We start from the raw sequence: 25,333 nt of genomic DNA, 5'->3' as shown, positions 1-25,333 counted from the left end.
AGAAGACCTCAGAAGAGATGCCAAGGGATGACTTTGAGCTCGTGTCTTTGCTGCGTATCTAGACTCTCTTGGAGAACTAGCAGGTCTGGGATGGGAGTAGGTGGCAGATGTGAAAGTGATGGGAAGAGCATCACAAGAAGGGAAACCAAGAGTTAGTGCAGAATTAGAAATGAGAATCATGCTGACCTCCAGGCCATTTGATACATCACTGTCAGACATATCTTCCTAAAAATTCTGATGTTTCTAAAAATTCTCCAGCTAGTGGCTCTCAATTGCTTCCCACAGAAAGTCTAATTGCTTCAAAGACCATCTAGGCTAAGGTTCCAGCCTCCTCTTCAGAATTATTGCCAGCTGCCCCCCTCCATGTGCCTTTCCTAGTAGGGAAGGAGGGAAGGAAATTAACGAGGAAGTTATTATTGAAATGGAGTTGGAAAGGCTTTGCGATTTGGCAAAAATTAATTTCAGGTAGAGGAAGGGGAGTGATAAAATTAGAGAAAAAAAAGAGTCATGAATGACATTAAGCTGTTTCTTTCTTACCAGGTATTAAATTAACTCTGGCAGGCATGAACTCAGAACAATGCGAATGTCCCTTGATTTATATTTCCTAGATTCTAAGACATAACTGACTGTAACATACATCGTAAATTCTATAACAGGAAAAAAAAACATCACTTATACGACACATCTTGATTTTAAAAACATATGAAAATATTTTTTTCTTCCCTCCATTCAACAAATATTTACTGAGAACCTAATATTTGCTAATTCCTATTCTAGTAACGAAAAGTAAAATAAAAGTAAAAATTCCTGTCTAATGGAAGGAGCCAAAAGATAAACATAATACATTACTTACTTAGGCATGATGATAACTATAATAGGTAAAAGGTAAAGCAAGGATAAGAGGAATCAGGATTCCTAAGTGCGTAAGGACGGACGTTGGTATTTTAAATAGATGAGTGAGAATTGGTCCCACAGAGAGGGTAGCATTTCAGCAAATGACTGGAAGGAAGTGAGAGAGTAAACCCAGGGGTCCTCAAGGAGAGACCCTTTTTTTTCTTTTTTTTTTTTTTTTTTTTTTAAGGAGAGACCCTTCTAAGCAGAGAGGATAACCAGCACAAATACGTACCATATATGGTAACATATATGTTCCAGGGTTCTATAGTCACATGAATTATGGAAAGATAGTCCTACCTAGTATATCGCCTTTCTTGGAGGTCAAAATAAGCATTAGCACATTATTCAGGCATAGTGAAACAAAATCAAATTTTTTTTTTTAACTTGATTTAACCCACTACATATCTCAAACTTGTTAGGTAACGTAAACGGTTGTGATAGACATTTACCAAGATCTCCAAGGACACCAGTTTTCTGTGACAGAGATGTTGAGTGAGAAAAATAGGATTTCTATAACTGGTATTATTTTCTGAGAAATACCTACGATAACATCCAAATAATCCGTTGATATGAATATCTTTCATATTTCTTTTTGAGCTTTGTAGTATTACCATGTGGTTATTAAGTAGGCATTCAATAGCAATAATGCCGTGATTCCACTTATTGAATTGATAATCAAAATAATAGGGCCACTATATTCTTGGATTTTATACCTCTTCCAGGAGTGGAAATGTTTTACAAGTGTTATTGACCCTACTATTCTGAAAATGTCTTGCAAATTAGGACCTAAATGTTTAAATTATATCCTTGCCCTTGCTCAGGTTTGAAAAGTTGGTTCTAGATGAGAACACCTTCTTATTCACTGCTGAAGCAACACATGCTGGCTGTAACCATGCCTCGCCTAACAGCAAAAGAATGTTCCGAAGCATGCCCGGCTAATTGAAACTACAGGGGGCATTTAAGTAGGCAAAGTGTTATTACTCAGTTTCAAATGTTTCCAGGATATCAGAATTACCATTCCCTACTCCTGCAAAAGGCACTCTGGGAATGGTAATGGTCACAAGCGTGAGACCTCTGGCTTCTTTTTATGTCTCTTATTCCAGTTATTCCTGACAGACTCAGAGGGCCATCCGCAAGAACTAGGATTACCGTGAGGAATGCAAAAGTCTGGTAGTTTCCCAGGCCGTTGGCGTGAGGCTATCATGAGAACTTCTCCAATGTTGGGAAGTTTTGGAAAATCGGCCTCGCAGATCAATTGAAGCAGCAAAGGTGTAGTCCTTTTCCATCTAGGCCCTTTGAGTCTGAGGCAAGTTACACAGCGTATTTCAAGATATTGCTTTGAAAGATGTTCCTCATCTGGCTCACCGACGATTTTAAATGAGATCATTTGCTACATTTGATCCTCTTTGCTTATTTCAATTTAATCAGTTTTTTAAAAAAAATAATTTCTAGAAAGCAAATAGCTTAAGTTAGCCATCAGTCTCCTATTTAGGCAGAAGTGTTTGCAAAAAGTGGATCTTGCGAAGAAGCCAGAATTCAGGATCTGTGTAGGCAGGTGTGAGTGAGAGCTTGGAATATACCGGTGAAGTCTAAATTGAATGTTCTTTTAATCTTTCCACCACCCGCTGGAAGCTGGGGCCTACTCCATGTCCAAGACTTGGCCTAAATGAGGGAAGAGATGTTATGGAGCAAAATAGCCTACTTGGACATTGCTCACATTCTGGTTACTGGCACAGGGAAGTCAGGCTATATATTATAAGCAATAGCAATGGTTTAACACAAAAACGTTGTCTTCAGATTTCTACATATTTTCCCCTCTAACCTTAAGAAATAACCTTTTAGGGCACCTGGGTGGCTCAGTGGTTGAATGTCTGCCTTTGGCTCAGGGCTTGATCCCAGGGTCCTGGGGTCGAGTCCTGCATCAGGCTCCTTGCAGGGAGCCTGCTTCTCCCTCTGCCTGTGTCTCTGCCTCTGTCTCTCTGTCTCTCATGAATAAATAAATAAAATCTTGAAGAAAAAAAAAAAGAAAGAACCTTTTATAAAGTATCAGGGGGAGGGCCCCTGGGTGACTCAGTGGTTGAACGTCTGCCTTTGGCTCAGGTCGTGATCCCGGGGTCCTGGGATCGAGTCCCACAGTGGGTTCCCTGCAGGGAGCCTGCTTCTGCCTCTGCCTATGACTCTGCCTCTCTCTGTGTGTCTTTCATGAATAAATAAATAAAATCTTTAAAACAAAGTATCAAGGGGAAGCTCTATGGTATTATTACTATTATAGTTTTTTATATGTTAATTTCCCCCCTAATAAACTATAAGTTCTCAGGACTGAAAAGTGATGATTCACATAATTCCCTGTTTGAACCCCTTCAATGCCTTAACTTTTCCTTGAAAGTAAACTGGAATATATCCACATTTCTTACTGGGGCCTATCAGTAATGACCTGGTCCCTACTTATTTTTCCATTCCGGGGTCCCTTTCCCTCTCCTTCTCCCTAGTTAGTCTCCAGCTCGCTGGTCTTTCTTTCCACAGCCCTGCTGGCTCCTCCCGGGTCTTATGATCTTAGCACAGATCGTTCTCTCTGCCTGGAGTGCTCTCCTTATCCCCACAATATGCATACCCAGCTCATTCCCATCGAAAGGTCTCTGTTTGGTCTTTTGTGATTGTCCTACGTAAAGCTGGTCACCTCTGTTAGTCTCTTGTTTAAACATTTAAACCTTTCTTTCATTGCACTTACTATTATTTTCTGTCTATTCATCTGTATAAGGGAAGAGATTATGCCAATCTTGCTCACCATTATATCTCCAGTGTGTAATTCAGGCATGAGTCTGGCATATCATAAGTGTTCAATACATACTCGTTTAAAGGAAATATGACAAAGACAGAGTAAATATTTTTCATTAAATTCTGGTTACTCCCAGAAATAAGCCCACACATATATGGTCAATGAATTTACAACAAGGGAGATAGAATACACAATAGGGGAAGTATAGTCTCTTCAATAAATGGTGCTGAGAAAACTGGACAGCAACATGCAAAAGAATGAGACTAGGCCTTATCTTATACCCTAAAGAAAAATGGACTCTCAGTACAGATTAAGGACTTGAGTGTAAGTTCTGAAACCATGAAACTCTTAGAAGAAAACATAAGTGATAAGCTCCTTGACATAGGTCTCTGCAATGATTTTTGAATTTGATACCAAAAGCAAAAACAACGAAAGCAGAAATAAATAAGTGGGACTGCCTTCAACTGACAAGCTTCTGCACAGATAAGGAAACTATCCACACAATGAAAAACCAGCCTATTGAATGGGAGAAAATCTTTGCTAAACATGAATCTAATAAAGGTTAACACCTGAAATATATAAAGAACTAATAAACTCAAAAGCAAAAAAAATTAAAAAACCATGCAATCCGATTTACAAATGGACAGATCTGAATAGATGTTTTCCCAGACAAGACTTACAGATGGCTAACAGGTACATGAAAAGATATTTAATATCATTAATCATCAGGGAAATGCAAATCAAAACCACAGTGATGGGTGGCCTGGGTGGCTCAGCGGTTTAGCGCTGCCTGCAGCCCAGGGCCTGATCCTGGAGACCTGGGATTGAGTCCCGCGTCGGGCTCCCTGCATGGAGCCTGCTTCTCCCTCTGCCTGCGTCTCCGCCTCTTCCCCTCTCTCTGAATAAATAAATAAAATAAATAAAATCTTTAAAAAAAAACCCACAGTGATATATCACCTCATACCTGTTAGAATGGTTATTATCAAAAAAAGATGAGAAATATGAGTGTTGATGAGGATGTGGAGAAAAGGGAACCCTCTTGCACTATTGGTGGGAATGTAAATTGGTGCAGCCACTAGAGAAAACAGTATGGAGTTTCCTCAAAAACATTAAAAATTGGGCTATCATAAATAATCTAGCAATTCCACTTCTGGGTATTTATCCAAAGAAAATGAAAACACTAATGCCAAAAGATACGTGCACCCCCATGTTCTTTGGAGCATTATTTATACAATAGTCAAGATATAGAAACCACCTAAATGTCTACTGGTGGATGAATGGATAAAGAAGATATGATATACACACGCGATGGAATATTACTCAGCCATAAAAAAGAATGCAATCTTGCCATTTGTGACAATGTGGATGGGCCACAAGGGTATTATGCTAAGTGAAGTAAGTCAGAGAAAGACAAATGCTGTATATGCTCTCTCTTATATGTAGATTCTAAAAAAAAGAATACCTGTGGGGGAATGGGCAAAATGGGCATTGACAGGAAGTGGGAGATACAGGCTTCTGGTTACAAAATGAATAAGTTACTGAGATGAAAATTACAGCACGGGGAACACAGTCAATAATATGATAATAGCATGTATGGTGACAGATGGTAGCTACAGTGTGGTGAGCACAGCATAAAGTATGAGCTTGTGGAATCACTGTGTTGTACACACGAAACTAATGTAACACTGTGTGCCAGGGATACTTCAATAAAACAACAACAAAACAAGCCAATAGATAGTTAGAATGGATTCATAGCTGTCAGAGGCAAGGTGAGAGGTGGGGAAAATAGGTAAAGGAGGTAAAAAAAAAAAAAAAAAAAGATTGTTTGCTCACTTTGTGCTGTATGAATTAAGAAGATCCAAGAGTAGGAGCAGGAAATCGAACAGGAGATTAATGCAGTAATACAGAAAAGGGACAGTGGCCACTCTAAACTAGGATCATAGTTGAGGAGAGAAGTCATTGAGTTTGGGAACAGGTTTTAAAAAACAAAAACAGCCTCCTATTGGAGGTAAATGGCAACAATATGGTACAAAGCTATGATGACATTAAAGTATATTTAGCACCTGCTCCAGCACAACCCTGACCAAACAAAACGGACTTGGGCAGCAGCCATTAAAAAAACCCAAAACTTCGAGTTTCCTAACTTACTTAGTAAAACTGGCATGACTTTTGAAAAATACAAAAATAATAACCTACAATGAATGGGCTGGAAAATTTTTTTGGGAAAAAAAAAGTTTTAAAACTGTGTCTTAGTCATAAGATGTCCTAAGCATTATAGTATACTCTGGATTTTGGAAATTTGAAATAACCTACTCAACTCCCCTTTTCTCATTTTGCAGATAGAGAAACAGAATCACACAAGTGAAATGATCTGCCTGGGGTCTCTAAAGCTGATTAGCAGCACAGCCAGAATTAGAATCGTCTACTTTGGAGGTCATTTCACCATGCCACCTGTCTGGTAGAGGAATGTCTGCTGGGTGCTTAGAGTCATCAACAATCCACAAGTTTAGAATCTCAAAAATAAAGATACTAAATTTTGGAAAAAGCAAAACTCTGTGTGGCTTTGGGGATTTGCCTCTGAAGGGAAGGATTATGCCTTTTTCCTTTATCTTCTCCCTTTTCACTGTTGGAATACGGACGTAATGGCTAGAGCTAGAGCAGCCATGTTGGATCCATGAAATGAAAATCACGTAAGTTGAGAATGGCAGAGCAATCCTGGATCCCTAAATTATCAGTCCACCTTATCAGTCCTGGAATGCCTGGGAACATTTTTACATGAGAAAGAAATAAACATCTGTCCAGTTTAGGGTTACTTTATATAAGAGATTTCACAATTACATGATTTGGTACCCATAAGTGACATGCTGTCCTAAAAAAAGAGTCTTGATTGTGCAGCATTGGGTGAGGGGGGCAATGATAATAATGGTTAGAAAACTGATGATCCTTCACTAGACCATTGCAAAATATTTGGTAAAATTGTTATCTGTGATATGTTGGAAGTTAGACCAGGTGCCCACAGAGCTTGTAGTTTTAGAGCTGTGTTTATGAGTTGGGCTGTCCCTTGGAGACATTTTGGAAGTTCGTGGAGCTTTTTTGGTTGTTACAATAAATAGAGGAGGGAACTCTGTGGTCAGGACCAGGGATGGCAAATGACCTGCAATATAGAGAAAAGTCACACACGATAAGAACTGGCCTACATCCCTCATGACATCATGATTTTTTTCAGAAATGCAAAGACGCTGTAAATTGAGGGAGGCTTTTGTGTTATCTTACTCCAAACTTTACTAAGAATGGTACACCATTTCAGGAAACCACTCACTGTAGTGCTGCCTCAACACAACTCAACATCCTGGCGTGAGGCTGCATTTGTGGTTATTGTACAACACAGAGATTCTGCGTTAGGTGCAGGCATCTCACTACTTCATAATGTCATGTAGGGTGGTTGTGCCTGAACATCTGCTATGAATCATCTCAGAAGTTATGTGTGAACACTTCAGATTATGCCCTCCAAAGAAAGCATGCATTCCTCTGCCCTTTTCTCTTTTCCTGCTGGCTGAAGGCAAACATGATAGCTGGAGCTGGAGCAACCATTGGGTCAGGAGACAGAAGTCACGGTTGGGGATGACAGAGCAATTAGAGAGAGCCTGTGTCACTGAGGCCGCACAGCTGCTATCTGCTGCCCATCTAAACCGTTCTATGAGAGAGAACAAACTTTTTTATTGTTTGAGCTTCTGTGTTTTGGTCTTTTGGTTGTTGTAACAGCTTAAGTAGATTTTTATCTAATATAGACAGGAAGAGCAAAATAGAAGTGAAATGTAGCACAGGTCACAGAATTTCCTGTCAAGTATCCAATCCCAGAAACATTTTCGATGGTAAATTTAAAAGCCAGCATAAGTATAATATGAACAACTTGAAAAAGATGTTTAATTAATGAATTTATCTTTTTCTTTCAGTGTAACCAAGAACACAGAACTGGCATAAAAATTTTGAGAATAGGTAAAATAACAGGTTCATTCTTATAAGGATAAAATAATTTTAATTAGGGACAGTGTTCCTATGAGTTATAATTCATAATTTGGAAAGGTGCAGACATGTGTGTTTTGGCATAAGCATGATGCTTTTATTCTATTTTGTACATATGTAAATACGTAAATAAGCATCCAGAATCCCCAGATATATACAATACCATGCCGAGTTTCCAAATGTATACAATAGATAAATCTCACAATTTTTTTTATTTTTTATTTTTTATTTTTTACAAATTTAAAAACAGTAATTTGAAAACAGACTAAAAGGAGGTTAAGGGACTTGGAAAATTTTTTATGTATTTACCAAGTATTTTTTTTACAAATATTTTGTATTTAAAGTGAACGGTGATTTTTTTTTTAGATAATCATCCTTAATCCTCATAGTATTGGGCCTACTGGGAAGCTTTATCTTTTCACATAATGCCAGTTTCATAATTATGTTGTGATTTAAGGACCAAATATGTTTTTGCAGTGCCTGGCTCAGTGACTTGCATTCAGTGGGCACTCACTAAATGTTTGGCCCCAAGAATGTTTAATGATTATATTCCTGAATGATGTATAGTTGTACTGGCTCCCCGTTTATCATTATACTGAATATAGAAGAGACCAATTAAAATATCCCAACAAAAGAACCCAAAGAATTCTATTTTTAAGTTTGATCTTGTCCATTAAAAAAAAAAAAAAAAAAGGACACTTGGGTGGCTCGATGGTTGGGCTTCAGCCTTTGGCTCAGGGCATGATCCCTGAGTTCCAGGATCGAGTCCCGCCTCCAGCCCCCTGCATGGAGCCTGCTTCTCCCTCTGCCTGTGTCTCTGCTTCTCTGTGTCTCTCATGAATAAAATAAATACAATCTTTTAAAAAAATTTAAAAAGCAACCCCCCAAAAATGCACACACACAACAGCCAAAGGAAACCAAGAAAGAAAGGAAAAAAAAACCAAAACTGGAATCTTGATCATCAAGTGAGTTTCGAAGAAAGCAAATTCCGAAGATAGAGATGAGGAGTCGTGGTTGCTGATTCCCCATTTCAGTGCTTTGTTTTAGCTGACCACACTTCCTCCCTCCGTGGAGAAAATCGATGCACAATGAAATTATCTGTACTCATCTCTAGTAAATAAATAGCAGAAATCTTTCTTGTTTCAAGACATCAATGTGAAACAATTGTTCACATGAAGGATTTGGCTTGTTTTTCTCAACAGCCCTTTCAATTTCCCACTTCCCCAATTAAAACCAAAGTAAAACATTTTCATAAAGTGAGCAAACAGCAGCCCCAGAGATGAACTACACAACTGAAACATTACTTAGGGGAAATTTCACTCAAATATCTGCTTGACGTATATTATGCGGAAACGACAAGTGTTTGCATGTTCACGCAGACTCGTACTGCAAAAGAAAGAGTTTGGAAGGAATTAAAAACGTAAGGTAGATGAGCAGTGACGACAGCAACTATCAGGAGGATGCCCGTAGTTAGCAGCCGAACGTACCACCCTTAGATTGCACATCGGAGACCCCTGGGCTTACATCTGCGCACACGTCAAATCTGTGCAAGTTATGACTCTATTTACAATGTCTGTATGTACAGTTAAGGAATTTAACAAATTATCTCTGAAAGTACACTTAGAATGCGGCTGATGATGTTGTTATATGTGTAGAATGTTAGGCTTTTTCTGGGTGTTTTACACCCTGCCTCTCCAATTTGTCCTTAGATTTCCAACCTACGTTGCAGGAACTGTATCTAATTCAGTGTGCTTTGCACCAGCGGCATACTACTTGCACTAAATAACTGTTTATCATCGTGGAGTGCCTTAAAGTAAACACAGCACAATTTCAGCTGCCAAAACCCTGCTATGCATTTATATGTTGCTTTTAAAAACACATAACCCGGAGTAAATCACTTAAACATGGCCTGCTGTCCCATTTTCGGTCTGCGGTCTGTTTCTACTTTTTCTTCTTCTTCCAATGTTACGTATATTTGCACAGCATCTCCAACTTTATGTCTAGATCAGGCCATTTTTTTTACGACAAGTTCAGTTCTTTGAAAAGATAAGTTTTTGGTCTCTGATAAAACTTTAGCATTCGGAGACAAGGCTGAAAGGAAAAAAAAAAAAAGGAAATGAAAGGACAGGACAGGATGGGACCCGTGCACTCTTACACTCACACACATGTGCACTGAAGAAGGGTGTATCATTACAGAGCAACATGCCAAAGGTAGAGGCATTTAGCCAAGGAATGGTTAATAACAGATCTTTAATTTGAAAAAGATTGGAAAACCAAAGTGATTTTTTAAATGTTTTAAAATCACTCTCACATCTTCCTTTGTTGCTTCTTTTCACTTCTTTCAAAGAAACTTGACAGCTCTGGGAAAACAAAACCCTTCAACAATTGTCGAAGCTGAGAGTCCCAGTCCTCAGAAAAAAAAAAAAAAAAGAAAAGCTCTTTCTACACTGGATACACTTAGAGCAGACCTGAACGCAAGTACTAAGCAGCAGCTCGGTAACGGTGATTTCGAATCACTAAAATTCATCCAGAGATGCCCAAAAGCTTAGAACCAGCAAGCCCTGATTGTGGGTTAAGAAAGAAAACGGAGAAAGAGAGAGAAAGCTTCTCAAATGTATGCTCTTGTTATTAAAATTTTAAGAAAAAAATCACAGCTTTCACCCAATATCTGAAATAATGAAGAATCTTTAAGAATAACTTGCATTTGATCCTCTAACCTTTGAAAAAGCTTTAAAGACTGGCAGCCTTTTTCTGTTCTTACCAGACATTGAATATTCTCAGGCATAAACTATGTGAAGTACCCCTAAGATAGGACATGACTGTTAGAATCCTAGATTTATAGAAGTAAGGTCAGTGGGGTGTAGCCAGAAACTCATGAGTTTGAGAATCAGAAAACCTTGCTAGGTATCTGCCTCAAACACTAATTCAGTCTAACTTGAACAAGCTATTTAAGCTCTAAGCGTTTAAAGAGTATTTATTTATTTATTTATTTATTTAAATTTATTTTTTATCGAAAGATCGAGCACAAGCAGGAGAGGGAAGAAGGGCAGAGGGAAAGGGAGAAGGAGACTCCCCACTGAGCAGGGAGCCTGACACGGGGCTCCATCCCAGGACCCTGGGATCATGACCTGACCCGAAGGCAGAGGCTTGACCAACTGAGCCACCCAGGTGCCCCCAACCTCATTTCTCTTCTCTGAAAAATGGGAATTGTATTATTTGTCTTGTTTGAGCTCAAAGTTGTCATGTGGATCAATGAGGTCATATACGTGAATGTGCTATGGTGCTGGTGAAGATCTGCAGATAAAACCTAATAGCCCCTAACACAGTTCTCATCAGCAGATAAGGTAAACAAAGCCCTCTGTGCTTACGTGACCCCCACGGTTTAATGCATGATGGGACCGGAATTAGAACTTTGGGTTTACCAAAGTCTGTAAAAGGAGATTTTTCTCAAATTTTCATGGTGAGGCTTTGCCTGAAAAGCCCACCATATGAACGTGTCCCATGTGTTCCTCTTCTTTTTGAAATTCATGAGTCGACCTCTTACACTAGGAAGGAGTCAAGACCTACAGACTGAATAAAGACATTCTGCTTTCTGACTCTGAAGTGCCTAAAACAATGATTCCCAATTGATCTTCTTTAGATGTCGAGGAGGAAGTCAGGTGGGACGAGGGATCGGATTTGGAGTTATTTCTGTAAGAAAGTACACCAATTTTGGTAATAGAACATGTTATATGGGTTACACACATTAGTATTGCTATGCTTCCAATGTGTGTAGCTGCTATTAAGATTACTCCGATAAAATTCATCTGAAGGCATTGTGGAATTCAGAGTGGCTTTTGGTATTTTGTATATATATTTTTTCAATTTTTTTTTAATTTTTTATTTATTTATGATAGTCACAGAGAGAGAGAGAGAGGCAGAGACACAGGCAGAGGGAGAAGCAGGCTCCATGCACCGGGAGCCTGATGTGGGATTCGATCCCGGGTCTCCAGGATCACGCCCTGGGTCAAAGGCAGGCGCCAAACCGCTGCGCCACCCAGGGATCCCTATATTTTTTAAATTTAGATTAAAGTACATGCAACTACTGGAAAAAAGGACAACTCAGACTTTTAAAAAATTGGGAAATTTTGTCCAATCCATTTCTTCCTATGTTGGAATGATATAATGACTAGATATTTGTTGGGAAACAAATTCAGGGGAACATATTTAAGGGCAAAAGTATGTGGGAGTACCTTTCATCAAAAAAAAAAAAAAGCGTGTGATGGGGCACTTGGGTGGCTCAGTCGGTTAAGCATCCGACTCTGGGTTTAAACTCAGGTCACGATGTCATGGGTCCTGAGATCGAGCCCCACGCCAGGCTCCGTGCTAGGCGGGGTGTCTGTTTGAAGATTCTCTCTCTCTCTGCACCTCTTCCCCTCATGCGTGCTCATGCTCCTTCTTTCTCTCTCTCTTTCAAATAAATAAATCTATTAAAAAAGCATATGAGTCGTCCAAATTTCTTTAAAACATAATTATGCAAATAATTCTGACCATTCTTCAGTTGGTCATTATTGTGGTACAAATTATACTCTTTTATTCATTGATTTCACTTGCCTTTTTTGGGGGGTTTCCAGGAGGTAAGAATGACCACTACGTTATTTTGTGAATTTAGTTTTTGTTCAGTCTGAAAAATTCCTTGGAATAACTTGGTGAGAGGGTAAAATCTGCAGGCCAAAGTATGATTCATAAAAGTCTAGTGCTTAAGCTTAGTCTTAAACTCAATGGATGTGGAGATTGCAAAAATTTAAGAGAAGGAAATGTGCATTCTGAATTTGGTACACAACTCGTGCAAATCAACATATCCAGAAATTCTCCTAGCAGCACTTGAAATGTAAAGGAAAAGTTATGGTAATCTTATTTAATGGGCTTCGAAGGATTTATAACAAAATGTCAATTATGTATAAAATTTTAAATGGGAAATGGGAAAAATGAGGATAAGAATCACTGGACTAATTAGTAATAATAATAGAGCTGCAATTTATTGCGCTCTTATGCACATTTAAGCTTTGTAATAATCCTGAAGGGTAGTTGTTAGTATTCCCATTTGCAGATGAGGAAATCAGAAATAGTGGACAGAAGCCATGAAGCTCATAAACGGCGTAACTGGAATTCAAACTCAGTTCTAACTCAACTCGAGAGCGTTACCTTCCATTATCTGGGATGATGAAATGGCTACAGAGATGTTCAAATAGTTTCTTACGCCAGCCGAACCCAATATGTGGCTGTGGTTTAAAAATGGGTCCAGGTGTTGTGGGATCTGAAGCCTATAAAAATTTAAGCAACAACGAAAAATTAGATATAGGGGCTCATGCAAGTGAAGGGGCCTTGACCTTCCTGATAAATCCATCATGGAGTTAGTTGGTTTCAGGAATTCACCCAACACCTAACCCAGGCCCTTCATTCTAGTTAGGATTCTCATTCTAACCTTAAATCAACAATACCATTAGGCATTTGTGCTGGGCCTTAGGGCGGTGGTCCTCAAATAATAATAATGATAATAATCATTAGTATCATTAATGATCATTAATAATCATCATTATTATTTTCTTTTTTCTGCTTTAACTTATAAGAAGATATATATATAACAAAGTCCCTTCCATAACAGTGGTCCACTGAGACATGGATTCCTGGCAGTAAATGTTGTTGCTCTGAAGTGAGACTCACAGCATCAGGGTATGAGAATGGTTTTTTTCTTAAAACCAGTACCATGTATTATGTATTCAACACCCGAACGATTTATTGCCTGTCCACTACGTATTAAGCATGCTGTTGGTTCTAGATTACAACACAGAACCCCAGAGATAAACTTACCCTAAAGAAACTTCTAATTCTTGAGATTTCTGTTGGTTACATCACCTCCTCTCAAATACACAGGTTTAAAACCTTAGTGCCACCCATGAGTTTTTCTCTCCTTCTCCACGTATCTCGCCTATTGTGTTGATTTTTCCCTGTGAAATGTCTTCCGATTTAATGATAATTCTCCTTTTCTGCAGCACAAGTCCATATCTCTCCAAGCTCTGATGATCAGACTTCTTTCAGTGTCCTTCTTATTTCAGCAAATATTTATTGCATACCAGGTAAGCATCAGATAGAGCGGTAGGTACTTAGGCTTCTACACTCTGTTCCTTTTCCTCTCTGATCCATTCCGGAGACTGAAAATACACTCTCCCCTGGTCATGCAGAGCCTCTAGAGGTTTTGTCCCAGTGTAACCAGACTGAATGCAATGAGGCTGTGTGATGAAGAAGATCACAGGGGTGTTCTTGAGTTGGTGCCATCCAGAGAAAGGAGCAGCTTGAACTGATCGAAATAAGGTGCGTGCCTGGATGGACTGCATCCTGGGCCACACTCATGGGAAGGAAAAGCTGAAGCCCAGGAAATGGGAGAGGAAGGCCGTTCACCCTGAACTCCTGGGGCTGCCTCTACTGGAAAGATGACTGGTGATCACTGAGCATTTATTAGTTGACTGATTCCAGTGCGTACTGAGCCACAGCTCTGTTGAGAACAACTCTGCAGCTATCGTGTGGCACCAATTCACACCTTCCGCTGTCTCCCCTTCATTACTCACCCTCACACAATAGTCAGGCCAGTCTTCCCATTCTTATTCCCTTCTGTGTAGTTTAGTTGCGTATGCAACTTCTCTTGCAAACCCTGTCTCTCTCCTTCCTGCCCCGAAACAAAATTCGTGATTCAGGTGTTCCTCAATCACAGCCAGTCTTTTGTCATTTATTAGCCACATCTATACATGGTAGGATTGAGAGCTTTGGGATCACACTGATGGGATTTTATTCCTGATTCTTATTATCTTCTGGCTTTGTTACATTGGGCAAGTTAACCTACCACTCTAAGACCACTCTAAGTTTATATATATATATATATATATTTTTTTTTTTTTCTCCTTAGGTAATCTCTATACCCAACATGGGGCTCAAACTCACAACCCTGAGATCAAGAGTCTTACGTTCTACCAACTGAGCGCGCCAGGTGTCCCCTGTTTAAGCATTTTAAGGATAAAACGTAGGACATAAAGTTGTCGTGAGGATTAAATAAGACAGTCTAATGTAGCAAGTCCATACTATGTGCTCAATGCACACTGCTTTTAATATTCATCTTTATCAGTGCCTTGAGGACATCCATGTCATGGCCTTTTACTTCCTTTATATTTCCCATATCACCTCCTGCAGGCTGGACACTGAGTAAGCTTCCAATAAATATTCCATTGTGCCCAATATATGTTGGATGGTTCATCGTAACAAATAATGCAGTTCTCCCTCCTCAGAAGAGCACCACCGGGCCCGTCTGGAACGTGCTGACTATTCTTGCTATGGTCCATTATTAGCACCAACTTCATCCTGTCTTCCTGACCCCTCATCCTCATGCTTCATGTTACAAGTCACTAAATGTTCTGGATTCTTACTTTAGCATCTCTCCCAAATCCCTTCCTCCCTTGTCTTTCCCACTGCCCTTCACCTCCACACCAGCTGTTTTGCAGCTCCCACCTCCCCTTGTGGGCCGGCGGCTCCAACTTCCTTCCTGGATTCTGTACCCACCCCCCAGCCTGGGCCCCCACAGCTGCCAGGTTAACTCCCTAAAACAGCATTTTTCATCCTGTCTTTCCCCCACTGCTCATTAACTTACCCTGTAAAGCCCACACTCCTCCACTTGGTTTTTAACGTTCTTCATAAATCTCTTTTCACCTTTCCTAGCAACGTTTACATTTAGCTCTATGTACTCTTAGTCTAGAGATTTTTTTTTTTAAAGATTTTATTTATTCATGAGAGACACACACAGAGAGAGGCAGAGACACAGGCAGAGGGAGAAGCGCTCCCTGCGGGGAGCCCAATCCCAGGATCCTGGGATGACTTGAGCCAAAGCAGATGCTCAAGCACTGAGCCACCCAGGTGCCCCTAGTCTGGAAATCTTACTCATTGTCCTCATAACATGCTTTCCTCACTTTTTCTCCAAAGCTGCTTCTATTTTCTCCATTTATAACATCCAATCCTAGTCTCTTCATCAATACAGATCTTGCCCATCCTTCAAGATGGGGTAAAAATTCTATTTTATCCATAGATTTTCTTTCTACATCAACCAATAATGAGGGCTGATGGCTTGGATCCTGAGACAGTGGTTTGAGTGCTCACTACATGCCAGGCACTGTGCCCAGGGCTTGGGCGGCCAATACAACAAGGTTCTGTTTCTATGCTAGTGAATCTCAGTTGTCCCCTTTCTAAGGCTGTGGTGCTCACTGCGTCACTAGTCTTGATACAAAACGCACATTGCCTATCGTATCCCACTAGCACCACTTTGAGATGAGGAAAGTGAGGTTTAGGGAGGCCTTATGACTCAGGGTCCTACTGATAAATGATCTCCTTTGTCTTTGAATGTTCCTAAAGGGCAGATCCCCGTTAGCATAGTTTTTGGTGATGCTAACAGTAGCTGACAGGTTAAATGCTCAATTTGAATTTCTTGAATAAAAACATTTTGATTTTTTATATATGGATTTTTGGTTTTGCTTTGGCAACGTTTGCAGCTAGAAGTGATTGAGAGATCATTGGCTTTTGATTTTTCATACCCTCAAAACATATCCTTTAACCCGATAGCCAGAGAAATGTCGCAGTCAAAGGTGTCTCAAAAACAGTCAATACAACTCTTTCAAATAAAGGTAAAATTGCGCATTAAGCCGCATAAATAGGTGGATTTGTATTAGCTTTGCCTTCAGGCAAACTTATTCCAGAATTTTAATAACAAACATATAGGGAAAAAAGTGTGATTTAGTTTTTATTTCCCAAATATGGGGAGTTTGTACATTTGAAATAGACTTCCCTTTGGGCAGTGTTGATGCAGGTAATGGCAAGGCAGGCATATTTCCATCAGCAGGAGCTCTTTTTGAAGCAGGAAAAACATAAACACCCTCCAAAACAAAATCTTCTCCCTCTTGAACATATATTCACTTCAGAGAAAAACCTCAGTAGAAGGGAGTTCTAATTGGGGCTTATAAAAGTTTAACACAGAATGATGTTAAACATTACATTTCTTTTTTTTTTTTTTTTTTACACATTTAAAGTGATTTTCCTTTGAAGATGCATATGACATTTTGCTTTCTCTTTCATCACATTTATTTTAAAAAGGTTAATTTTATTTTAGGGCCATATATCTATTTACCAGTAGTTTGCTACTAATCAAGCTTTTACATCTAGATAAATTTGTTGTACAAATTCCATGTGAAGAGGGGCATTCTTGTAAGGAAAATATCTACAAAACATAAAGTGCAAAATAGCTGACCAGGGCTTTTATTATCATAACTTGTATCATTTCTGGACCACTGTCACTAGACATTAATTCCCACAGGGTCAAAAGTTATTCTGCATGCCTATGTGTTGCAAAGTTGCTTTCAATTATTAATAAAACAAGCAAATATTAAATGAGATGCAGTATATGATACAAGGAAACAAAATAAGCTTGCAAATCTGCTTAATTTTCTCTCTTTAGCTTTTATAGACTTGTTTAAAAATGAACCATAGAAAATTCTCTGTACATTTTAACTGGGAAAGTACAACAAATGGTATCTCCACTCTCTCCTTCTTCTCAATGAGTGCCACTGGTTGTGCATCAAGGTGAGGATATGTCTTTAATTATTAGCACTCCATGCTTGTCTTACCTTATCAGCTTCATTATCAAGTAACTATCAACCTCATTATTAGGAAAGAATGTCAAGTAATTTGAAAGCCTCAAATAAAATCATGGCGAGAGTTAGAGCATTTGAATCCAAGCTGTGCTGGGAAGTGTCTAACCCCTGGCTCTTCCCATCCCTGGTGCTATTAATACCTTGATTTTTAGTGTTTGCTGACTTCCTTGGGGCAAATGCTTCCATCAGCACCAATTGCAAGCTACCAACACAATGCCATTGACACAGAGTTGAGAAGACCTTTTATAAATTATGTCAGAAAGCATACTTAGGATGTCCATTTGGACATTTTGCCGTGAGTGGAATATTAGGTTCTTTCTGGGTGCTTTTTAAACCCTGCTTTCTAACTGGTATGTAGATTTCAAGCTTACCTATTTGAAGGGAGCTGCCTCCCACACACCACTGAGCCATTCTCCCGCTAATTAGAAAATATGTGCTTGAAACCAGTCACACTGGGATACGGGGTACAACTGTTAGTCACAAGCTAAGATGTTTAAGGTTATCCTATTTCCATTTATTTTTTGAATATTAATACCCTCAAAAGATTCCAATTCAAAAGATACAAAAGTTGTAAGGAGTCTATCACCCCTGTATCCTAGCCACGAAGTTTTTTCCCCTGGAGATGAACAATGTTGTCAGTTTTAAATCTGTGTTGTGTATCTACACAAAAATATTTTATGCAAACGTATATAGCCCATCCCCTCATTTTTTAAAACATAAATGGTAACACGCTATACACACCGTTTTTTCACCTTTTGTTGTTATTGTTAATACATATTGACAAATGTTTTACATTTATATACGAAGAGCTTCCTTATTCTTTTTAACACAGCATAAATATTAAATTGCATGGTTGTCCCATTATATTTCTGAACTGTCTCCTGTTGACGTGGATCTATTTAGGTTATTTCCTATTTTTTGCTTTTACAAGGGCATGAAATTCCTATTAAGGCATTTTACATGTGTGGTTTTGCACATGTATATATATAGTCTTAAATACGTTCTCAAATTAATTCCTAGAACTGTGATTTCAGTTTCAGTATTACCAAATTTTGGATCTTTGTAGATGTTATAATAGAAAAAAAAACTCAAGATGACTGTGATTTTTATTTCCCAGATTATGAGTAATATTGACCATCTTTCTTTTTATTTAAGAGTGCTCACTTTTCTGTGAAGTTTCTGTACATTTCCTTTATCTTGCATTACGGGACTATTTTTAAATCTTTTCTCCCCCCCACCCATTTTTTTTAATGTATATAGAGAGAACACCGAGGGGTAGGGGGAAGCGGCAGAGAGCGAGGAAGAGAGAGAATCCTAAACTGGGTGTGGAGCCTGACACGGGGCTGGATCTCACGACCCTGAGGTCATGACCTGAGCTGAAGTCAAGAGTTGGACACTTAACCAACTGAGTGACCCATGCGCCCCTTAAACCTTGATATATGGTGGGGATAAGTTATGTACCCAAATTATATTTTTTATATGACAATGCCGCTTTTTCAATAGCCTTTGTTAACTAATCACTCTTTTCTCCACTGGTCTGATATGCCATTTTTACATATTAAATTCTTCTATGCTTTTCTATCTTTCTGGACTTTTTAAACCATGTTCATGTATTTGTGTATGTACACATGTGCATGCCAATATCACTCTGTTTTAGTTTTTAAAGCATTAGAAGACATTTTAATAACTGGAAGATGTAGTCCTCCCTCATGATTTTTCTTTATAAGGCTTTACATGTGGAGTACTTGGATGTCTCAGTTGGTAGAGTCATGAGTTTGTGAGTTCAAGCTCCATGTTGGGTATAAAACTTGCTTACATACATATGTAAATATAAAAAAAGAGACTTTTCATGACTCTATTTGATTGTGCATTTTTTCCATATGAACTCTGGCATCTGCTTATCTTGTTTCAAAGATTCGTGGATTGATATTTTATATAGGATCCATATTTATAGGTAAACCTAAGATAATGGACATCTTCATGATGTGTGTCTTATTATCCAAGAACATTGCATTGTATGCTTCTCTATCTATTCAAGTCATTTATGTTCTTCTGTAGCTTTTGAAGTATCATTATACAATGTTTGCTCATTTTTTGGGTTAATTTTTTTCCCAGATATTTTAGGTTTTTTTTTTTTTTCTGTTGCTATTGAGAAGCCAAACTTTGACTGTATTACAATTTTTAGTTTTTGAATGACATAGTTGGTAAGTCGAAAAGTAGGACATCTTCCCCAGAACATATTCAGAGATGAAATCTCTATTGAGCTTTCAAATGTAAATAAATGACTAGAAATGAGCCATCAACTTCTCGTTGGATAAGAGATTTCTATGCTCAGTTTATCAGATTGGAAAATGGATACAAAGCACACCCGAATTAGCTGTATCATTCTTACAATTTACAAGGTAAAATTCTATCTTATCATAATTACATGTTACCTCCTTGGTTTAATCATTTTCAATGTTAAGTTTTTGTGCCTTCCTTCCACTTATGTAACCTTGCGTGTGCACTAACTGAATGGAGAGGACGATCTCTTGAGCTGGCCTGTTATATTCATTGTGCTCCTCCAATGAAATTCCTTTCTTCTCCTATTCCGGCATACTTCTTAGTCACAATGAACCAGCAATTTTTTTCTAACCTTTTCCCAAGTTTCTTAGTCCTTACCATTCCACCAATTCTTAGCGTTGATTTTAGTAAATCAGCACATAGTCTATATTAAAAAAGGATGTATCTCATTTAGATGCCGATGACAATGTCTTCTCAACACCGCCCACGGCAGACAGAGGTGAACACACACAGGGGAAGGACTACTAAATCACACTGTGTATTTTGTATACTCAGCCAAAAGAAAAGAAGAATTTAATTCCTCACATCATCTTTTCCTGTGTCTCGGTAGCCTGACACCTTCCTCAATCACCTAACTAATGTGCGGAAAGAATGAAAACTCTTTGAGAAATCGGTGACCCAGAAAGTTACAAACCAAAAATTATGAAGCATCAAATGACATGCTATTTATCATTTTTCTTCTTCATAAAATTCACCACTTATACACTCTGCTTAGTGGCTATATATAAAAATGTTCTCTGGGCGGTTCATATGATTTTAATATGGTGTATATACGTACGTGTAAGATCTTTTTATTATAAAATTATTACTTGCTTATTAAAGAAGCCTTAAAAATAGAGAAGTGTAGGAACAAATCCCTGATTCATTCATGTTCCTAAATTCAAACACAATCTCTCCAATATTTTGAAAGCATAATTTTACCCATATATAGTCTATATAAAACTTTATCCTGCATAGCATATTAAAGGCATTTTCCTTTTTATAGTACATTTGAATGGTAAAATCTTTTAAAAATAAAGTATATAAAATAACAGACTTCTCCCATCATTATATAGTCTAATTAGCTACAAGAGACAGTAGGATATAGCAGTATGTGCATGGTTTGGGAGTCAGACAGATGTGGGTTCATCAGCCATATGCGTCTTCCTCTATATGTTCTTCGCTTTATCCCTACTGATTGAATTGCTGATTTTTAGCTGAGTATATGACCTCCCTGGATGAAGATGACACGCTCTTGCCTTCTTACAGGGAGCAGTTCTATCCAATATTACATGAGTGAAATGGTTTATGAAACTTCATAGCTTTATTTTAAAAATGAGGGAACATGCTCTTCCTTGCCCCTTCCTCCTTTCTGCTGGCTGGAACACATGTATGAAGGCCGGAGCTCAAGCAACCATCTTGATCCCAGTGGCAAAAGCACACTCCTGGGATGGAGCAAAGCTAAAAGTTTGGGTCTCTGAGGATTTTGTGAAATGTCATATTTACCCCAGACTGCCTGCCATCCTGAGCTTTTCTAATAGAGATTTTTATACATGTTTAAGTCACAGTTAAGTTGGACAAATTCTAAGTCACTCACAGGTTTATTGATTTTAACTTATACAATTCTTTCAGTGTCAAATCATAGGAAAACAGTAGTTTTCCATAAAACCCATCCATAGGATGGGTATTGTTTCCATAAAAACAAAAGAAAACTAAACCAACAAAAAATTCTCAAAGGCAGGAAATACCAGCATGGTTTGGCAGCTCACTGAGATTGGCAGGAACCTAGATTATTTTTCTTGTTTACTTTGTCATTCTCTTCTTTTTTCTCTAATCCCTTCATGATCCCCAAATGGCTGTTTCAGGCTCTAGCATTATCTACGTACATAAAAAATGTATAAAGCAAGAAGTAGGAAGCTATTTTCAAGAAATCCCCAGCAAGATTGTTCTTAAATCTCATTACCAGAATTATATCAGATGCCCATCCCTAGGCTTACTACTTGCAAAGGAGGGTGGGACTACTCTAATCAGTTTAGACTAGTCTAGATTCATCTCTTGGGGCTGTTTGCCTTTCTTCTCAAACAAAGTCAGAGCTCCATTAGCAATAAAGAAGCAGAATAACTGAAGGCTAAGTCATTAGCTTCAGCTGTCACACTTGTCATATGACTGTAACTTTGTGGTATTATCTGTGCAATGGGGTGACAATGATGCCCAACTCTTAGGAAAATCAAAAAAGATGCTACTTGAAAGGAGCTAGTAGAGTACATTGCTCATACTGGATGCTTAATATATGGTAGTTATCAGGATTATTATTATTTCCTTGAGTTGATGTATCTGATCCAATGCCAAGGATATTTAGGGTTAGCTTTTGCCTTTTTGGCTATTTTTTTTTCTTAGAATTCTTTTTTTTTAAATTGAAGTTCGATTTGCCACATATAGTATAACACCCAGTGCTCATCCATCAAGTGCCCTCCTCAGTGCCCATCTATTCTATATAACTCTAAAATTGGCATCCTTTATACAGCTTTTTTCCCCTCTTCTCTCTGTTTAGGATTCTTTTCTTGGGTGTACTCCTAGAAGTATAATTACTAGGTCATTAAATATTAGTGGAATAAATTTTGGCACTTCTGGGATACCACAAAAGTTATATAGAAATCAGGAAGTCGAAACACTCCTTATACCTTCCTTGGCAAGTACACTGGGCTACACATAAAGGGAGACTCAGCTTTGGGGAACCATTAATACATTCAAACAGAAGTAAACTTGAGACATGTTCATTTTATCATTGTTCCAACTGCAGCCCCCCTTTTTTTCCAAAGAGAAATCAGTGTGGCATAATGGAAAGTTCATTAAACTTGTCTTCAAATTTCTGGGTTAAAATTTTTGCCTTGTCACCCTCTGTGAGCTTGGGCATGAGCAAGATCTCTGTGATTCCATTCATTTCCTTGTAAAATGGGGATAATAGAAATAGCCTAGCTACACTGCAGTGAATAAACACATAAGGCAACACTTTGGAAATTGTAAAGGAATCTAGATATAGAGATGATTATTAGTATCTATGGGAAAGGGCAGAGATTTAAAAAAAAAAAAAAAGAATGCCTTCAACTCAATAAAGCAAATACTTCTGCATTCCAGACATAGTTCTCAGGACTTCAATTCTATTACCTCATTTAATCCTCACAGTACCTTGAGAAGATAAATATACCATTATTATGATCATTTCGATGAAGAAATTGAGGTGCAAAGATGTTAAATACCCTTTTCCCACAGTTGCTATAGATTTGAACCCAAGCAGCTTGATTACAGAAAGCCGAGGCTGAGTCACAATGCTACACTGTTTCTGGTGTTTTTTTAAAAAATGCTAAGATGAATGCCTCTTTCCTAATGCCTGCACATCAAATCAGGGGACTTTGACCCAAGTAACAGCCTGAGTAGCCCACACTTCCCCTCCCCCTGGCTAGAGGGGTCTGAGTGCAGCCACATGAACGTGAAGCAGTTGCTGAGAGGGCACCTGACTGCAGTTTGGGCTCCTTTTCTTTTCTGTGTGTGTGTGTGATCACACATATTCACAAGTGCTGAGGACTGACGAAAAAAGAGCCATCCATCTATCCCTAGGACCAGTTGTGGAGAAGGTGGCATTTGCCTTCTTCCTCTGGGTCTTCACGTCTCCCTCCTGCTCTTTGTTTTCTCTTACCTGTTCCACGTCTGCCTGGCTTGTGCCTGTTGCTTAGAATTAAGCTTTCTATCCTTCTAGCTAAAAACCCAGTTTCAACTAGTTTCCTCTTTAAAGGGGTCTAATCAATGAACTTATGGACTACCTCAGGTATTAATAACGGAAATGAAGCATTGTGCTAATTGTGTCTTTCCAGTGGTAAATGCATTTGAACATATAGGGGTGATGGTTTAATTTGCAGATGTTAAAATTTAGAGCATTAACAGAAACTGGTGGGTGAGGGAGGAATATTGGGTGGAATTTGCAATACCCTTCAACTCATGCAACTGAACCTACTCTAGCTCAGACAGGAAGCAAGTAAAAGAGAGAGAGAGAAATGGTAAAAAAGAAAAAGGAAAAGAAATAAAAGAAAAAAAGGAGAGGGCCGTGGGAGGGGAAGAGACATCTCTGGCAGTACGAGGATTACTTCGGTTTTCTTTAGGAAAGCAAATGCCAGCTCTCCCAGCCTCCCTGGCAGTGAGGAGCGGCAATGGCCGATGAAATATTCACAGTCTGCTCTGGATTTCTCATGTGGGTGCTTCACCTCCCTCCTGGTCACTTCTTTCTTCTTCTTTTCAGAAATGAGGACATGGGATTAAAGCAGCAGCAGCAGCCATATGTTGATGGCTGAGGGAAAAGGCTAAATTAATCCCAAACAGCTTGGTTCTGACATCCTTAAGCCACTAATCAACACCAACAAGGCCTACCTCCGAGTGTGGGATTATGTGGGAAAGAATAAGTCCCTTATTTATTTAAGTTACTCTTTTTCTATTACTTGTAGCAGAACACAATTCTTAATCAATATGACCTCTGGCTGAAATGGGCTAAAGGCATTTAAAATGGCCTTCGATGACTACCTTGCACCTTCCCTGTCTAAATATATCTAAAGGATCTACTATTGATTAAGCACTCACTGCACACAAGGTGTTTTGCTAGCACCACTGACTCCTCGCGTGATGGCATGACGATGGTATTATTAGCTTCTGACAGAGGCTGCTGAAGCTCAGACAGCTTGAACCATTTGCTTAAAGTCACACTGTGTAAACACTGGGTCTTTTTCTGAAGGGTATATATATATTTCCACTTAGCTCTCCTGTCCTCTCTCCTAGGCAGGGATAGAGCGATTGCATTCCCTGATCACTTCCTTCCTATTCACTCCACAGTCATGTCACAGAGGATTATGGCCCCGCATGGAAGCTGGTCAATGCTGGACTTACAAAAATTTTTATGGGGGCACCTGGGTGGCTCAATCGGTTAAGTGTCTGACTTTGGCTCAGGTCACACTCAGGTCATGATTCAGGGCCCAGGGATTGAGCCCCTCATTGGGTTTCCCACTGAGCGGGGTGTCTGCTTCTCCCTCTGCCTCTCCCTCTGCCCTTTCCCACCTGGTGCTCTGTCTCTCTCTCTCTCTCAAATAAATAACATCTTAAATTTTTTTTTTAAAAAAGAATTTTTATGAACACTAAAAACATTCCTTACAATTAACTATTATTTTATACCATCAGGGTTCACTACAAAATGGTCTGTAATCATGGAAAAAACATGGGGCTCATGTGTAGGCTTAAAATAGACCCTAAAGATCAGGCGATACTTTGAAGGAATGATAATGGTCTTGAGAAAGATAAAGGAAAGTAATAATACAGGAAGATGAAGGAAGAAATGAGTGTTGGGATAACACCATGTTAGCCACTTTAGACGTTCATGGCCACCCACCACATGCTACCTTCCCAACCTCTGGCCATCTTGCAAAGGTGGGTGATTGGTCCTGACAAGGATCAGATGAAGTCATAGAGATGGATCCCTACATCCACTGTCATTTTGAAAGAAAAAAAAATATGTAAAGCGCATGCTACTTTTGTAAACATGCTTCATGAGCCTTAACAT

General features: G+C 38.9%; 1 protein-coding gene and 1 long non-coding RNA gene across 33 annotated transcripts in view; one reads left to right on the top strand and one right to left on the bottom strand.

The window, feature by feature from the left end:
• LOC140637832 (uncharacterized) overlaps positions 1-6,179 on the top strand; it is a 44,042-nt gene extending 37,863 nt beyond the window's left edge. For both annotated transcript variants that reach the window (XR_012034886.1, XR_012034887.1), the window contains exon 5: positions 6,010-6,179. This is a non-coding gene — a long non-coding RNA (uncharacterized lncRNA). The remainder of the gene's footprint in view (positions 1-6,009) is intronic.
• ADGRL2 (adhesion G protein-coupled receptor L2) overlaps positions 1-25,333 on the bottom strand; it is a 619,854-nt gene that overhangs the window by 407,916 nt on the left and 186,605 nt on the right. The gene's annotated exons all lie outside the window — the stretch shown is intronic.

The sequence above is a fragment of the Canis lupus genome, chromosome 8 (genome assembly GCF_048164855.1).
Source record: "Canis lupus baileyi chromosome 8, mCanLup2.hap1, whole genome shotgun sequence".
In the NCBI taxonomy this organism is placed as follows: Eukaryota; Metazoa; Chordata; class Mammalia; order Carnivora; family Canidae; genus Canis; species Canis lupus.
Note: the sequence above shows the minus strand (reverse complement) of the source record. Positions and strands in the feature narration are given on the sequence as shown.